Source organism: Triticum urartu, chromosome 7A (genome assembly GCF_056163025.1).
Source record: "Triticum urartu cultivar PI428250 chromosome 7A, HENAU_Tu73, whole genome shotgun sequence".
Classification (NCBI taxonomy): Eukaryota; Viridiplantae; Streptophyta; class Magnoliopsida; order Poales; family Poaceae; genus Triticum; species Triticum urartu.
The window spans coordinates 744369829-744384167 of record NC_141879.1 but is presented as its reverse complement, the minus strand read 5'-3'; positions in this window follow the sequence as shown (position 1 = coordinate 744384167).

The window sequence follows — 14339 nt, the reverse complement described above, 5'->3', positions numbered from 1 at the left end:
GTAACAGGATATTTCAGACAGCATGTCCGGAAAAAGGAAGTTTGCAACACAAACCGACGAGATGACGTTGCGAGATTCTCGGGAAATGAACTACGATAGCAAGCTCCAAAACATGAGCTGGTTCTGCTACATACATGTGAACACACTGTCCCAGACAAGCATGATCACGTAGTAGTCTTATAATAAAACACTACCGAGATCAGGTGGGGAACCATCTTCGAGGATATTGGAATCTTGTGCATGAACTAGTATTCGCACAACAACTCCTTTTTCTCGAACAAATCAATCAGTGGCTTGGTGTGCTAGGAACACATATGGAGTGGAGGCGGCCAACCTATCAAACCATAGAGCACTTCGCATGTGCATGACTAACTTGGGATGATTCTAGAGGAGGCAAAAACAATCTTTCTCAAACTCACGGCGGCAACTTGCACCAAATGCACATGAATTCGAGGAAGTCACTTCTTCCATCCAAGCATAAGCTTCATGAACGGAACACGAAGGCATTGCTTACAAAGTTTTCAACACTAGGTTGATGTTCAATATGAATCATGGGGGAGACAAAATGTTGCTGATGGGCTCAACAACAAATCATCGGAATTTCCATATCACTGGACTTCCACCATCATGTGAACACTGTGGTAGCATTGGTCAGACCAAAGATGTAATGGTGTATGCTCGAGGGATCAACCACGAGTAAGACAACATTACGAACATCGTTGGTTCTGATTTGACTTGACAATGGCCCATACTTAAGTCAAAGTTTGGACAACACAATAGCTCCACCAATTGGTCACGGAGATCAATCGATGAAGATATCATCTTTCTTCAACACACATATACAAAGAGATATCCCTTTGGAAAGAACTAAGTCGGATATAGCCTTTATCTTCCAACTCTCCAAGTTGTTGTTTAGCTTAACCAACTAGCTCAGGGTATCCAACACAGATTCTTGGAGAAAGAGTGGTTTATTGGAAAACCAACTTGATCACGAACTCAACATATCGGTCAGGGGACGGCCTGGTGATACTCCCATGAAGATATCCGGAAAATCACGAACCACCGATATGTCTCTAAGCTCGAGAACAATCTTGCTTTTCAAGGCAAGACGACATGATCAGAAGAGTAAGGGATTGAATAATCCTAACTCATTGATCGAAGAGTGCACCGGAAATAAGGACTAGGTAGCACGATCAACCTTAGGGTGATGATTCAATAATCAGCACACTAAGAATGATATTAATGTCCATTAACTACTAAGCAGCGGAGTTGCTAGGAGTATTTATTTCACACATCATAGTTCACTTACCGGCATTCCGGTTGCGACAATACGGGACCGAGGAATGAAAAATGATGGCAAGAAGTATCACTGCATCAAGAATTCATAAGAGATGGTGCAATTCTCATGATATTCTTGACATAAAGTGGGTAATACTTCAGGGTAGAACAGACTCAAAAGCTTGATTGCATTTGATCTGCGGAATACAACTGCTTTGACCCAATCTTAGAAATGGATGAGGTACTGGAGTTTGTTTCTCCTAGTCATTCTGGAATAGAATGGCTTGACGGACCACAAGAGTAAAAGGCACCGATAAACACGAATGCACACATACTCTTGACTATCAACTGATAGGCTAAGGTCAGAATACAACTAAAGGGGGACAACTCAAGGAATATATTAACTTTCTGAATTGGGGATGCATAGGTTAGTATGTCGAACAAGTTCAACATATTTCTTCCGGATAACCCATGCTAAGAGGTAGGACTGGCAGAGTCACAATTATGAATGGAGAACTCCTCAGAGTGCTCTAATGGTGATCTTTTGGTTCAAAGAGCTTCTTCCTAATGGTTCATGGTATTTGGAAGAAGGAAATACCATGGACCTCGAGGAATAATGAAAAGGTTACTAATAACCTAAAGGAACGAGCAAACACTATCAACATGAAGTAAGTAGGGTGAATCCCGGGTTCAAAAACCCAGGAATAGAATGCCTACTAACTAATAGCATCACGGGATGCTTTCGAGAATGATGGCCAGAATCATCACACTGGGAACACAAGACATGGCTAGATTTACTAGGTTGATCCTCTAAGACACCTAGGGTCATAATACTAGCTCCAACCTATATGTCGAGGCAACAGAGTGCCCCAACTCACCGATTAGTATGGTTAATCTGGCCTAAAGGAACGTCGGTAACGGAGGAAGGAATTTGCAAATGCATCAGACTAGTTAGAAACCTGGGATGACTCGGACAGCATAACGGCTATAAATGCTCAAAATGATTTGAGACATCCTGCAAAAATGGTGGCATAACCACTCAATATCACAATATCAAGGTTCTGAGGCCGGCTATGAACATATGGAGGTAGTACGAACTGAACTGAGGCTTGAACTCAACAATCCTAGGCAACTACGGTTTCGTAACACGTCATCTTGAGAGATAGAATAGAAGCCTAGTTCTTAACCCCGTAGAAAAGATAAGATGACTCAGATCAGAAGGTCATGAGGATAAGGAGTAAAAAAGCATTACGTTCCCATCCACAATCAATTCCCTTATATAACTAAAGCATTTCTAGACTCAACTTCAACCAGTTTGGCTTGGTAATCCTACAGGCAGTCAGGATCTGATACCAAAGCTGTCAGGACCCCGATCCTAAGTCACGCCGATCTAGCATGTAACACATCATATCACTTTGCGGCCTCACGCACGGTATTCCACGGGTGCCACCTTACCTGGCCCGGGACCGTTTGCGCCTTTTGGCTCACATATATGATAGTGTCGCTAGCATCCATATGACAAAGAACCCGGGCCGACATGGCTAGTCGTGAAACCAAAGCGGCACTAACCCATGGGGACAGGCATACATGAATCAACCTCGAGCATGTCGGTCAACAGCGTGTGAATCCGGGTTGTAGCACTGGGCTAACAGGACTCCGGTAACCCGGGCTGTAGCAGGCTAGGCAGGACTCCGGATGTCACCGCGTGACATTTCCCCGAAGGGACAGACACGGGAACGAAGTGAAACACATGCCGGCCAGTCAAGTGTCCTGAGCAGTAGTGCTGGGCTAGCAGGACTCTGGTGAACCGGGTTGTAGTGGACTACTAAGGCTCAAGAAAGCACTAGACTAGATTTCCCCATAAGAGAGGCTGCCAAGGATAAACAACTAGATTGTCGGATCCCACACATACCAAGCATTTCAATCATACATACAATATGCTCGATATGTGTAAATACAACATGGCATCACAACATAACTCTACGACTCAAAGTATTAATTCATTAGGCTCCGAGGAGCGAAATATTACAAGCATGGGTCTCATGATCCAACATACAGAGCATACAATCAATAAGCACATGCGGAAGCTTAACTTGTCTGAGTACAGACAACTACAAATGAAGAAGGCTCAGAAGCCTGACTATCTACAAGATCCTGCCGAGGGCACAAGATCGTAGCTGAGGTAACGAGCTAAACGTCAAAGTCCAAGCGGAACTACTAGCGGGACTGAAGTCTCTCTGCAAAACATAAATTAAGCAAACGTGAGTACAAATGTACCCAGCAAGACTTACATCAGAACTATCTACATATGCATCGGTATCAACAAAGGGGGTGGTGGAGTTTAACTGCAGCAAGCCAGCTTTGACTCGGTGGCTATCCTAAACTACGACTGCAAGTAACTCTTTTGAGGTGGCGCACACGAGTCCACATATTCACCATATCAATACACAACTATGGATCCGCTCCCGTCTTCCTACGAGAACGCCATCCATGAAGGAAATATTCCCTAGAGGCAATAATAAAGTTATTATTTATTTCCTTATATCATGATAAATGTTTATTATTCATGCTAGAATTGTATTAACCGGAAACATAATACATGTGTGAATACATAGACAAACAGAGTGTCACTAGTATGCCTCTACTTGACTAGCTCGTTAATCAAAGATGGTTATGTTTCCTAGCCATAGACAAAGAGTTGTTATTTGATTAATGGGATCACATCATTAGTTGAATGATCTGATTGACATGACCCATTCCATTAGCTTAGCACCCGATACTTTAGTATGTTGCTATTGCTTTCTTCATGACTTATACATGTTCCTATGACTATGAGATTATGCAACTCCCGTTTGCCGGAGGAACACTTTGGGTGCTACCAAACGTCACAACATAACTGGGTGATTATAAAGGAGCATTACAGGTGTCTCCAAAGGTAGATGTTGGGTTGGCGTATTTTGAGATTAGGATTTGTCACTCCGATTGTCGGAGAGGTATCTCTGGGCCCTCTCGGTAATGCACATCACATAAGCCTTGCAAGCATTGCAACTAATATGTTAGTTGTGAGATGATGTATTACGGAACGAGTAAAGAGACTTGCCGGTAACGAGATTGAACTAGGTATTGGATACCGATGATCGAATCTCGGGCAAGTAACATACCGATGACAAAGGGAACAACGTATGTTGTTATGCGGTCTGACTAATAAAGATCTTCGTAGAATATGTAGGAGCCAATATGGGCATCCAGGTCCCGCTATTGGTTATTGACCAGAGATTTGTCTCAGTCATGTCTGCATTGTTCTCGAACCGTAGGGTCCGCACGCTTAACGTTACGATGACAGTTATTATGAGTTTATGCATTTTGATGTACCGAAGTTAGTTCGGAGTCCCGGATGTGATCACGGACATGACGAGGAGTCTCGAAATGGTCGAGACATAAATATTCATATATTGGAAGCCTATATTTGGACATCGGAATCGTTCCGGGTGAAATCGGCATTTTTACCGGAGTACCGGGGGGTTACCGGAACCCCTCGGGGGCTTTATTGGGTCTACATGAGCCTTGAGGGAGAAGAGAGAAGGAGGCAGGAGGTGGCCGCACGCCCCTCCCATTCCTAGTCCGAATAGGACAAGGGAAGGGGGGCGGCGCCCCCCCCCCCCTTCCTTCCTCTCTTCCTCCTCTTTCCCTTCTCTCCTTGTCCAACTAGGAGTCCTACTCCCGGTGGGCGTAGGACTCCCCTTGGCGCGCCCACCTTGGCCGGCCGCCCCCTCCCCCTTGGCTCCTTTATATACGGAGGCAGGGGGGCACCCTAGGACACACAAGTTGATCTTCGTGATCGTTCCTTAGCCGTGTGCGGTGCCCCCCTCCACCATATTCCACCTCGGTCATATCGTTGTAGTGCTTAGGCGAAGCCCTGCATCGGTAGAACATCATCATCATCACCACGCCATTGTGCTGACGGAACTCATCCCCGAAGCTTTGCTGGATCGGAGCCCGGGGAGTGTCATCGAGCTGTACGTGTGCTAAGAACTCGGAGGTGCCGGAGTAACGGTGCTTGGATCGGTCGGATCGGGAAGACGTACAACTACTTCCTCTACGTTGTGTCAACGCTTCCGTTGCGATCTACAAGGGTACGTAGATCATACTCTCCCCTCTCGTTGCTATGCATCACCATGATCTTGCGTGTGCGTAGGAAATTTTTTGAAATTAGTACGTTCCCCAACAGTGGCATCCGAGCCTAGGTTTTATATGTTGATGTTATATGCACGAGTAGAACACAAGTGAGTTGTGGGCGATATAAGTCATACTGCTTACCAGCATGTCATACTTTGGTTCGGCGGTATTGTTGGACGAGACGACCCGGACCGACATTACGCGTACGCTTACGCGAGACCGGTTCTCCCGACGTGCTTTGCACATAGGTGGCTTGCGGACGACAGTCTCTCCAACTTTAGTTGAACCGAGTGTGGCTACGCCCGGTCCTTGCGAAGGTTAAAACAGCACCAACTTGACAAACTATCGTTGTGGTTTTGATGCGTAGGTAAGATTGGTTCTTGCTTAAGCCCGTAGCAGCCACGTAAAACTTGCAACAACAAAGTAGAGGACGTCTAACTTGTTTTTGCAGGGCATGTTGTGATGTGATATGGTCAAGACATGCTGCTGAATTTTATTGTATGAGATGATCATGTTTTGTAACCGAGTTATCGGCAACTGGCAGGAGCCATATGGTTGTCGCTTTATTGTATGCAATGCAATCGCGATGTAATGCTTTAGTTTATCACTAAGCGGTAGCGATAGTCGTGGAAGCATGAGATTTGCGAGACGACAACGATGCTACGATGGAGATCAAGGTGTCGCGCCGGTGACGATGGTGATCATGACGGTGCTTCGGAGATGGAGATCACAGGCACAAGATTATGATGGCCATATCATATCACTTATATTGATTGCATGTGATGTTTATCTTTTATGCATCTTATCTTGCTTTGATTGACGGTAGCATTATAAGATGATCTCTCACTAAATTATCAAGAAGTGTTCTCCCTGAGTATGCAACGTTGCGAAAGTTCTTCGTGCTGAGACACCACGTGATGATCGGGTGTGATAGGTTCTACGTTCAAATACAACGGGTGCAAAACAGTTGCACACACGGAATACTCAGGTTATACTTGACGAGCCAAGCATATACAGATATGGCCTCGGAACACGGAGACCGAAAGGTCGAGCGTGAATCATATAGTAGATATGATCAACATAGTGATGTTCACCAATGAAACTACTCCATCTCACGTGATGATCGGACATGGTTTAGTTGATTTGGATCACGTGATCACTTAGAAGATTAGAGGGATGTCTATCTAAGTGGGAGTTCTTAAGTAATATGATTAATTGAACTTAAATTTATCATGAACTTAGTCCCTGATAGTATCTTGCTTGTTTATGTTGATTGTAGATAGATGGCTCGTGCTGTTGTTCCGTTGAATTTTAATGCGTTCCTTGAGAAAGCAAAGTTGAAAGATGATGGTAGCAATTACATGGACTGGGTCCGTAACTTGAGGATTATCCTCATTGCTGCACAGAAGAATTACGTCCTGGAAGCACCGCTGGGTGCCAGGCCTGCTGCTGGAGCAACACCAGATGTTATGAACGTCTGGCAGAGCAAAGCTGATGACTACTCGATAGTTCAGTGTGCCATGCTTTACGGCTTAGAATCGGGACTTCAACGACGTTTTGAACGTCATGGAGCATATGAGATGTTCCAGGAGTTGAAGTTAATATTTCAAGCAAATGCCCGGATTGAGAGATATGAAGTCTCCAATAAGTTCTATAGCTGCAAGATGGAGGAGAACAGTTCTGTCAGTGAGCATATACTCAAAATGTCTGCGTATAATAATCACTTGATTCAATTGGGAGTTAATCTTCTAGATGATTGCGTCATTGACAGAATTCTCCAATCACTGCCACCAAGCTACAATAGCTTCGTGATGAACTATAATATGCAAGGGATGAATAAGACTATTCCCGAGCTCTTCGCAATGCTGAAAGCTGCGGAGGTAGAAATCAAAAAGGAGCATCAAGTGTTGATGGTCAACAAGACCACTAGTTTCAAGAAAAAGGGCAAAGGGAAGAAGAAGGGGAACTTCAAGAAGAACAGCAAGCAAGTTGCTGCTCAAGAGAAGAAACCCAAGTCTGGACCTAAGCCTGAAACTGAGTGCTTCTACTGCAAGCAGACTGGTCACTGGAAGCGGAATTGCCCCAAGTATTTGGCGGATAAGAAGGATGGCAAGGTGAACAAAGGTATATGCGATATACATGTTATTGATGTGTACCTTACTAATGCTCGCAGTAGTACCTGGGTATTTGATACTGGTTCTGTTGCTAATATTTGCAACTCGAAACAGGGACTACGGATTAAGCGAAGATTGGCTAAGGACGAGGTGACGATGCGCGTGGGAAACGGTTCCAAAGTCGATGTGATCGCGGTCGGCACGCTACCTCTACATCTACCTTCGGGATTAGTATTAGACCTAAATAATTGTTATTTGGTGCCAGCGTTGAGCATGAACATTATATCTGGATCTTGTTTAATGTGAGACGGTTATTCATTTAAATCAGAGAATAATGGTTGTTATATTTATATGAGTAATATCTTTTATGGTCATGCACCTTTGCAGAGTGGTCTATTCTTATTGAATCTCGATAGTAGTAATACACATATTCATAGTGTTGAAGCCAAAAGATGCAGAGTTGATAATGATAGTGCAACTTTTTTGTGGCACTGCCGTTTAGGTCATATCGGTGTAAAGCGCATGAAGAAACTCCATACTGATAGACTTTTGGAACCACTTGATTATGAATCACTTGGTACTTGTGAACCGTGCCTCATGGGAAAGATGACTAAAACACCGTTCTCCGGTACTATGGAGAGAGCAACAGATTTATTGGAAATCATACATACAGATGTATGTGGTCCGATGAATGTTGAGGCTCGTGGCGGATATCGTTATTTTCTCACCTTCACAGATGACTTAAGCAGATATGGGTATATCTACTTAATGAAACATAAGTCTGAAACATTTGAAAAGTTCAAAGAATATCAGAGTGAAGTTGAAAATCATCGTAACAAGAAAATAAAGTTTCTACGATCTGATCGTGGAGGAGAATATTTGAGTTACGAGTTTGGTGTACATTTGAAAAATTGTGGAATAGTTTCGCAACTCACGCCACCCGGAACACCACAGCGTAATGGTGTGTCCGAACGTCGTAATCGTACTTTACTGGATATGGTGCGATCTATGATGTCTCTTACTGATTTACCGCTATCGTTTGGGGATACGCTCTAGAGACAGCCGCATTCACGTTAAATAGGGCACCATCAAAATCCGTTAAGACGATACCTTATGAACTATGGTTTGGCAAGAAACCAAAGTTGTCGTTTCTGAAAGTTTGGGGCTGCGATGCTTATGTGAAAAAGCTTCAACCTGATAAGCTCGAACCCAAATCGGAGAAATGTGTCTTCATAGGATATCCGAAGGAAACTATTGGATACACTTTCTATCACAGATCCGAAGGCAAGACTTTTGTTGCTAAATTCGGAAACTTTCTGGAGAAGGAGTTTCTCTCGAAAGAAGTGAGTGGGAGGAAAGTAGAAATTGACGAGGTAACTGTACCTGCTCCCTTATTGGAAAGTAGTACATCACAGAAAACTGTTTCAGTGACACCTACACCAGTTAGTGAGGAAGCTAATGATGATGATCATGAAACTTCAGATCAAGATACTACTGAACCTCGTAGATCAATCAGAGTGAGATCCGCGCCAGAGTGGTACGGTAATCCTGTTCTGGAAGTCATGCTACTAGATCATGATGAACCTACAAACTATGAAGAAGCGATGGTGAGCCCAGATTCCGCAAAATGGCTTGAAGCCATGAAATCTGAGATGAGATCCATGTATGAGAACAAAGTATGGACTTTGGTTGACTTGCCCGATGATTGGCAAGCAATTGAGAATAAATGGATCTTTAAGAAGAAGACTGACGCTGACGGTAATATTACTGTCTACAAAGCTCGACTTGTCGCAAAAGGTTTTCGGCAAGTTCAAGGGATTGACTACGATGAGACCTTCTCACCCGTAGCGATGCTTAAGTCTGTCCGAATCATGTTAGCAATTGCCGCTTTTTATGATTATGAAATTTGGCAGATGGATGTCAAAACTGCATTCCTGAATGGATTTCTGGAAGAAGAGTTGTATATGATGCAACCAGAAGGTTTTGTCGATCCAAAGGGAGCTAACAAAGTGTGCAAGCTCCAGCGATCCATTTATGGACTGGTGCAAGCCTCTCGGAGTTGGAATAAACGCTTTGATAGTGTGATCAAAGCATTTGGTTTTATACAGACTTTTGGAGAAGCCCGTATTTACAAGAAAGTGAGTGGGAGCTCTGTAGCATTTCTGATATTATATGTGGATGACATATTACTAATTGGAAATGATATAGAATTTCTGAATAGCATAAAGGGATACTTGAATAAAAGTTTTTCAATGAAAGACCTCGGTGAAGCTGCTTACATATTAGGCATTAAGATCTATAGAGATAGATCAAGACGCTTAATTGGACTTTCACAAAGCACATACCTTGACAAAGATTTGAAGAAGTTCAAAATGGATCAAGCAAAGAAAGGATTCTTGCCTGTGTTACAAGGTGTGAAATTGAGTAAGACTCAATGCCCGACCACTGCAGAAGATTGAGAGAATATGAAAGATGTTCCCTATGCTTCAGCCATAGGCTCTATCAGGTATGCAATGCTGTGTACCAGACCTGATGTGTGCCTTGCTATAAGTTTGGCAGGGAGGTACCAAAGTAATTAGGAGTGGATCACTGGACGGCGGTCAAGAACATCCTGAAGTACCTGAAAAGGACTAAGGATATGTTTCTCATATATGGAGGTGACAAAGAGCTCATCGTAAAAGGTTACGTTGACGCAAGCTTTGACACTGATCCGTACAATTCTAAATCGCAAACCGGATATGTGTTTACATTAAACGGTGGAGCTGTCAGTTGGTGCAGTTCTAAACAAAGCGTCGTAGCGGGATCTACATGTGAAGCGGAGTACATTGCTGCTTCGGAAGCAGCAAATGAAGGAGTCTGGATGAAGAGTTCATATCCGATCTAGGTGTCATACCTAGTGCATCGGGTCTAATGAAAATCTTTTGTGACAATACTGGTGCAATTGCCTTGGCAAAGGAATCCAGATTTCACAAAAGAACCAAGCACATCAAGAGACGCTTCAATTCCATCCAGGATCTAGTCCAGGTGGGAGACATAGAGATTTGCAAGATACATACGGATCTGAATGTTGCAGACCCGTTGACTAAGCCTCTTCCACAAGCAAAACATGATCAGCACCAAGACTCCATGGGTGTTAGAATCATTACTGTGTAATCTAGATTATTGACTCTAGTGCAAGTGGGGGACTGAAGGAAATATGCCCTAGAGGCAATAATAAAGTTATTATTTATTTCCTTATATCATGATAAATGTTTATTATTCATGCTAGAATTGTATTAGCCGGAAACATAATACATGTGTGAATACATAGACAAACAGAGTGTCACTAGTATGCCTCTACTTGACTAGCTCGTTAATCAAAGATGGTTATGTTTCCTAGCCATAGACAAAGAGTTGTTATTTGATTAATGGGATCACATCATTAGTTGAATGATCTGATTGACATGACCCATTCCATTAGCTTAGCACCCGATCGTTTAGTATGTTGCTATTGCTTTCTTCATGACTTATACATGTTCCTATGACTATGAGATTATGCAACTCCCGTTTGCCGGAGGAACACTTTGGGTGCTACCAAACGTCACAACGTAACTGGGTGATTATAAAGGAGCATTACAGGTGTCTCCAAAGGTAGATGTTGGGTTGGCGTATTTTGAGATTAGGATTTGTCACTCCGATTGTCGGAGAGGTATCTCTGGGCCCTCTCGGTAATGCACATCACATAAGCCTTGCAAGCATTGCAACTAATATGTTAGTTGTGAGATGATGTATTACGGAACGAGTAAAGAGACTTGCCGGTAATGAGATTGAACTAGGTATTGGATACCGACGATCGAATCTCGGGCAAGTAACATACCGATGACAAAGGGAACAACGTATGTTGTTATGCGGTCTGACTGATAAAGATCTTCGTAGAATATGTAGGAGCCAATATGGGCATCCAGGTCCCGCTATTGGTTATTGACCGGAGATTTGTCTCAGTCATGTCTGCATTGTTCTCGAGCCGTAGGGTCCGCACGCTTAACGTTACGATGACAGTTATTATGAGTTTATGCATTTTGATGTACCGAAGTTAGTTCGGAGTCCCGGATGTGATCACGGACATGACGAGGAGTCTCGAAATGGTCGAGACATAAATATTCATATATTGGAAGCCTATATTTGGACATCGGAATCGTTCCGGGTGAAATCGGCATTTTTACGGAGTACCGGGGGGTTACCGGAACCCCCCGGGGCGTTTATTGGGCCTACATGGGCCTTGAGGGAGAAGAGAGAAGGAGGCAGGAGGTGGCCGCGCCCCCCTCCCCTTCCTAGTCCGAATAGGACAAGGGAAGGGGGGCGGCGCCCCCCCCCTTCCTTCCTCTCTTCCTCCTCTTTCCCTTCTCTCCTTGTCCAACTAGGAGTCCTACTCCCGGTGGGAGTAGGACTCCCCTTGGCGCGCCCACCTTGGCCGGCCGCCCCCTCCCCCTTGGCTCCTTTATATACGGAGGCAGGGGGCACCCTAGGACACACAAGTTGATCTTCGTGATCGTTCCTTAGCCGTGTGCGGTGCCCCCCTCCACCATATTCCACCTCGGTCATATCGTTGTAGTGCTTAGGCGAAGCCCTGCATCGGTAGAACATCATCATCGTCACCACGCTGTTGTGCTGACGGAACTCATCCCCGAAGCTTTGCTGGATCGGAGCCCGGGGAGCGTCATCGAGCTGTACGTGTGCTAAGAACTCGGAGGTGCCGGAGTAACGGTGCTGGGATCGGTCGGATCGGGAAGACGTACGACTACTTCCTCTACGTTGTGTCAACGCTTCCGTTGCGATATACAAGGGTACGTAGATCATACTCTCCCCTCTCGTTGCTATGCATCACCATGATCTTGCGTGTGCGTAGGAAAAATTTTGAAATTACTACGTTCCCCAACAATCCATAGCACTCACGCTTATCTTGCGCATTGTAGAGTATCCACTTTCACTTGTCTATGAACTATGCAAGGGGTCCAAGTTTCCATATCCGAGGAATCCGGCTATTCGAATAGATAATGATTACCCTGCAGGGGTGTACTTCTTCACACACGCTCTCGCCACTTACCGCCCTGTACACGTCATGTACCTCGGCAACCTTCAAGAGGAAGCCGGGCGAGGGAGTCGGCCACGACCTGACTAACCAACAAGTCTCTAGTCCAGGTTTATCGCCTATTCGGGTTCCATCCGCAAGGAGATCCGGCCGGGGTGTCGCTCACGGCCCCAAACGATGTGTACAGGGTTCCCAAGCCCACCATCCGGGTGCCACTTGGTACACCGTGCCACTGTGCCTAGTCTGTCCCAAGCCCACCTGTACCGGGTGCCACTTAGTAGACTACTAACACTACCTACAAACACCAGAAACTAGTTGCAACTCCTGGACAGATATCGAGTTGATTAATAAGTCGAGAGGGGCACTTAAGCATTCCAATGCGTGGTAGTAGCTATTCATGGATCACAAACACAGAACTCAGTTCCTAAGGACGGCTGCAATGAGACAACCCACCATGTACTCCTACATGGCCTCTCACCGCTACCTTTACCAAATCGTGTTCACACACTTAGCTCTCAACAGTAGGACATGTTCACCACGTTCCAATTCATTCCCGATGAATCAGACCGGACTCAACTCTAAGCAGTAGCAGGCATGACAAACAAGCATGAATGAGTAGGCACATCAGGGCTCAAACAACTCCTACTCATGCTAGTGGGTTTCATCTATTTACTGTGGCAATGACAGGTCATGCAGAGGAAAGGGGTTCAACTATCGCAGCATGTAACAGTTGAATCGGTGTTGTCCTAATGCAGTAAAAGAGAGCAGGAGCGAGAGAGTGGGATTGTATCGGAATGAACAAGGGGGTTTTGCTTGCCTGACACTTCCGAAGATAGTATAGCTCTTCATCGGTGTCATCGATCTCATCGTCGGAACGTCGTCTACCGAGAGGGAACAAATACCGGCAAGAGAGAAAGAACACAATCAATGCAATGCAACAATTATGATGCATGATAATGTCATGGCAATATGCTATTGATTGAGCTAATGCAACTAGCAACCATATTAAATGAAGTTGGTTTGAACCAAGGGTTCAAATTCAAACTCCATATGTGCTTATTTAAATGTCAATTATGCAAATTGTCCTGTACAGCAACCCTAGGTTATTCAAACATGCATGCAAATGCTACAAATGGATAGATTGGATTTTTCTGATAATTTTTCATATATAAAACTTTTCATTTGGAGTTACGGTTGAATTTCTATGATTTTTAGAAGTTTTAACTAATTTCTAGAATTTCCTATATAAAAACTAAATCCAGAAAATACTTATTGCGTCAGCATTGCATCTGGGTGACGTCAGCAGGGTCAACAGGCCGGTCCGGGTCAAACCTGACGTGTGGGGTCCACACGTCAGTGTAACAGGGCAGGAACAGGGGCTGACCTGTGGGTCTAGATCAACGTTGACGTGGCAGGGTCAAACTGACACGTGGGGCCGGCTGTATTAACCTAAACTAAACAGAGAATAATCCGGGGTTAATTAGGGCACGGGCCCACTGTCAGTGTAACATGGTTTAGTTAGCAGGGTGATTAACCCCTAATGGCGGGGCCATGTCAGCACGCCGGAGTTTGGCCGGCGGTGACCATTCCGCGCGGCGGAGCTGCTGCTGGGCGGTGCTAGGGGCTGCATTTAGGTGCGGGGAGACTACCAGGAGGAAGCCCATGCTCTTCCGCGTCAAACGGGGCAGGGAGGAGCGGACGGG